Genomic DNA, 5,880 nt, shown 5'->3' on the forward strand with positions numbered 1-5,880 from the left:
GACACTCTGTATCCTCAGTCCAGTCCACTCTCGGACACTCAGTCCAGGTCCACTCTCGGGACACTCTGTCTCCTCAGTCCAGTCCACTCTCGGACACTCTGTCTCCTCAGTCCAGTCCACTCTCGGACATTCAGTCCAGTCCACTCTCGGACACTCTGTCCAGTCCACTCTCGGACACTCTGTCCAGTCCACTCTCGGACACTCAGTCCAGTCCACTCTCGGACACTCTGTCTCCTCAGTCCAGTCCACTCTCGGACACTCAGTCCAGTCCACTCTCGGACACTCTGTCTCCTCAGTCCAGTCCACTCTCGGACACTCAGTCCAGTCCACTCTCGGACACTCTGTCCACTCTCGGACACTCAGTCCAGTCCACTCTCGGACACTCTGTCCACTCTCGGACACTCTGTCCACTCTCGGACACTCTGTCTCCTCAGTCCAGTCCACTCTCGGACACTCAGTCCAGTCCACTCTTGGACACTCAGTCCAGTCCACTCTCGGACACTCAGTCCAGTCCACTCTCGGACACTCTGTCCACTCTCGGACACTCTGTCCACTCTCGGACACTCTGTCTCCTCAGTCCAGTCCACTCTCGGACACTCAGTCCAGTCCACTCTTGGACACTCAGTCCAGTCCACTCTCGGACACTCAGTCCAGTCCACTCTCGGACACTCTGTCCACTCTCGGACACTCTGTCCACTCTCGGACACTCAGTCCAGTCCACTCTCGGACACTCTGTCCACTCTCGGACACTCTGTCCACTCTCGGACACTCAGTCCAGTCCACTCTCGGACACTCTGTCCACTCTCGGACACTCTGTCCACTCTCGGACACTCTGTCTCCTCAGTCCAGTCCACTCTCGGACACTCAGTCCAGTCCACTCTTGGACACTCAGTCCAGTCCACTCTTGGACACTCAGTCCAGTCCACTCTCGGACACTCAGTCCAGTCCACTCTCGGACACTCTGTCCACTCTCGGACACTCTGTCTCCTCAGTCCAGTCCACTCTCGGACACTCAGTCCAGTCCACTCTTGGACACTCAGTCCAGTCCACTCTCGGACACTCAGTCCAGTCCACTCTCGGACACTCTGTCCACTCTCGGACACTCAGTCCAGTCCACTCTCGGACACTCTGTCCACTCTCGGACACTCTGTCCCACTCTCGGACACTCAGTCCAGTCCACTCTCGGACACTCTGTCCACTCTCGGACACTCTGTCCACTCTCGGACACTCAGTCCAGTCCACTCTCGGACACTCTGTCCACTCTCGGACACTCTGTCCACTCTCGGACACTCTGTCTCCTCAGTCCAGTCCACTCTCGGACACTCAGTCCAGTCCACTCTTGGACACTCAGTCCAGTCCACTCTTGGACACTCAGTCCAGTCCACTCTCGGACACTCAGTCCAGTCCACTCTCGGACACTCAGTCCAGTCCACTCTCGGACACTCTGTCCACTCTCGGACACTCTGTCTCCTCAGTGATGCTTCCATCATCAGCATCTGACGCATTCGGCCATCATCACACACACGCGCGCGCGCACACACGCACGCCCTTTCCTCCGGTGTAGCCCTCCCCTTTCTTCCGGTCTAGCCCCTCCCTCCTCTTCTATATAAGGTCCAGTCTGTGGGAGTTGGAGTCCACGGTGCAGCCTCGCGCACATTCAAAGTGAGTGGAACAGAGCTCGAGCCCAGACCTCCACCTCCACGAGCTGCTGCTGTGACGCAACACCTGTGGCTCCGACTACCACCTGTGGCTCCGACTACCACCTGAAACATCCAAGTCTGCGCAAAGTAAGTCCCCGCGACTGATGCGTCGCGGTCGAACCTGTGGAAGCGCGTGCATGGGCGTCCAATAGGCAAAGACTGTTGTGTTTGTGTTTTCTGTCATGTGTGACTTTTTTTTTTTTTTTTTGTGAATAATTTCATTTGTGGATTTTCAACATCATAACATGGATGCATCATACAATCTGTACATTTCTAGTGTATTTTTAAACACAAGTGCCCACCCCCAACTGAAATATAAACAGAAACATGTAAATAGAAATAGAAATAGAAATAGAAATAGAAATAGAAATAAACCAAAAGACATCAGGATTATGAACAGGAGGCACTATTATTATATCCTATCTGTTATATCCCATTATAACAGATAGGAAGTGGATTGATCCAATAAATCAGTATCAATGATATCAAGTGTGAATTTGAATTTTTTTACAGATCTGATTGAATATGAGCAGAACATGGACTATTTCTGTAATAGAATAAATACACAGAACTGGGCAGAATAAATGGATCTGGATACATTTCCCAGAGCTTTGACTTTGGCTGCTAAGCTCCAGGGCCATTGGTCTAATTTTATAAAAGAACATTCATTTATTGACAGTATTGATCCACTACAGCAGGGGTTGTCAAACTCATTTTAGTTCAGGTTTCACATTCACCCCAATGAGATCTCAGGTGGGCCGGACCAGTAAAATAATAATAGTGACAAAAGTAAAATTAAATAAATGATGTCAATGTTTACATCTATAAAGTTTCCTTAAAAATCTGAATAACATGGACAACTTGAAATGTCTTAAGAAAACAGGTGCAATTTGAACAATACCCTGCCTCAGTTGATCATGTACACATGTGTATTACAACATACTTTACAATTACAAAAACACCAAATGTGTACTAACAGGCAAAATATTGGTAAAATTGCACTTAATTCTCTTAAGACATTTCTGATTGTGCGTATTTATTCAGGTTATTCACCATTTTTTGAAAAAGGAAGGTTTGTCGATGTAAACATTTCATGTAATTTCACTTTTTTTTTTTTTTACACTGAAACAAGAAAATTTGCAGTTGTCATTATTTATTAGGCTACTATGATAGTATTTTACCTAGACTGAGCCACTTGAGATGATATTTGTCTGTATGTGGAACATGAATTAAAAGGATTTTGACACCATTGACTGTTCATATCTTCAGTGTAATTTTCACATTTCACAAATTCATCCACCGCCCAGATCGGACCCCTTGGTGGGCTGGATTTGGCCCCTGGGCACATGTTTGACACCTGTGCACTACAGTGTCTGTTTTTATAAAAGAACATCAGTTTATTGACAGTATTTTGTTTACATGTGCAGTATTTGATCCACTACAGCACAGGTGTCAAACATGTGGCCCGGGGGGCCAAATCTGGCCCGCCAAAGGTCCGATCTGGCCCTGGGATGAATTTGTGAAATGCAAAAATTACACTGAAGATATGAACAACCCTTTAGTTCAGGTTCCACATTCAGACTCATTCAATCTCCAGTGGACAGGACCAGTCAAATACTATGAAAATAACACAGAAATAATGACAATTCCAAATGTTTGTCTTTGTAAATGTAAATATTTTCATGTATTTACACTAAAACAAAGTATATTTCGCAAAAATGTGAATAACCTGAACAAATATGAACACCTGAAATGTCTTAAGTACAATTTTAACAATATTCTGCCTGTTATTAAATGTTTTGTGTTTTGTAGATCCACTGTGATCTGTCAGTTATAATGTACATGTGGAAATGATAAACTGAGGCAGAATAGTGTTCAAATTACACTGATTTTTGTCAGTTTGTTCATGTTGTTCACATCTTTTGAAAGGATAGTTAGTAGATGTGAACCTGTTCATAATATAAATTTGCTTTTTTTGCTCTAAAACAGATAAAAGTTTGGAGTTGACATTATTTATATATTATTCTGTTATTATTTTACTGGTTCAGTCGTCTTCAGATCAAATTTAGCTGAATGTGGAACTGAACTAACATGAGTTTGACAGCCCTGCACTACAGTGTATGTTTTTATAAAAGAACATTAGTTTATTGACAGTATTTTTTTACATGTGCAGTATTTGATCCACTACAGTGTGTGTTTTTATAAAAGAACATTAGTTTATTGACAGTATTTTTTTACATGTGCAGTATTTGATCCACTACAGTGTGTGTTTTTATAAAAGAACATTAGTTTATTGACAGTATTTTTTTACATGTGCAGTATTTGATCCTCTACAGTGTGTGTTTTTATTGCGTTCTTTGAGCCGCCAGCCGCTCTGATCATGTGTGAAATGAGTTTCCACAGCTGGACTGGAATCAATGTTCTTCAAATTCCCCAGAGTTTAAGTGTTCTGGTCATACTTCAGCCTGCAGCGTCACACTGTACACAACACATACAAACACATACAAAAGTACACAACACATACAACACATACACAAGTACACAACACATACAACACATACACAAGTACACAACACATACAACACATACACAAGTACACAACTCATACAACACTTACACAAGTACACAACTCATACAACACTTACACAAGTACACAACACATACAACACTTACACAAAGTCACAACACATACAACACTTACACAAGTACACAACACATACAACCTTAACACAAGGTACACAACACATACAAACATACACAAGTACACAACTCTACAACACACTTTACGACAAGTACCACAACACATAACAACACATACACAAGTACACACATACAACAGCATACACAAGTACCCAACCATACAACACTACACAAGTACACAACTTCCTACAACACATACACAAGTACACAACTCATACAACACATACACAAAGTACAACACTTACACAAGTACACAACTCATACAACACTTACACAAGTACACAACACATACAACACTTACACACGTACACAACTCATACAACACATACACAACACAACTCATACAACACTTACACAAGTACACAACACATACAACACTACACAAGTACACAACACAAACAACCATACAAATAAACAAACATATAACACATACACATATACACAACATACAACACATATACACACATACAAAACATATACACATTACACAACACATACAACACATCAAATTACACAACACATACAACACACACATATACACAACACATACAAAATACACATATACACAACAGATACAACAGATACAAATATACACAACACATACAACGCATACAAATATCACAACACATACAACACATACACAACAGATACAACACATACAAATACACAACAGATACAACACATCACATATACACAACACACAACACATACAAATATACACAACAGATACAACATAATACAAATATACACATAATACACAACACATACAACACATACACATATACACAACAGATACAACACATACAAATATACACAACAGAACAATATACGCACAGATCAAATATACACAACAGATATAACACATACAATATACTCAACAGGTACAACACATACAAATATACACAACAAATACAACACATATACACAACACATACACAACATACAAATATACACAACAGATACAATATACACAACAGGTACAAAACACATACAAATATACACAATGATACAAAATATCAACATATACAAAAATATACAAAAATTTGCAACATATACAACAGACACAGCATATACAACATATACAACATCCACTGCATATCCACAGATAAACATATACAACATACACAGCATATACAACATATACAACATCCACTGCATATACAACATATAAACTATACAACATCCACTGCATATACAACATATAACTAATACAACATCCACTGCATATACAACATATAAACATATACACATCCACTGCATATACAACATATAACATATACACATCCACTGCATATACAACATATAATCATATACCATGCAGTTAGTATCGGAGTGGTTGAATTTACTCAGTCAGGCTATGAACTTTTCAGTCCCCCCTCGTATATCAGAATACTTCAGTAATCCCAGGGGGAGATTATTGGAATGTATACATGAGTACATATCAGTATATACAGACTCCTGTAGCTGCTCCACACTCTTC

This window comes from Sphaeramia orbicularis, chromosome 8, assembly GCF_902148855.1.
Source record: "Sphaeramia orbicularis chromosome 8, fSphaOr1.1, whole genome shotgun sequence".
In the NCBI taxonomy this organism is placed as follows: domain Eukaryota; kingdom Metazoa; phylum Chordata; class Actinopteri; order Kurtiformes; family Apogonidae; genus Sphaeramia; species Sphaeramia orbicularis.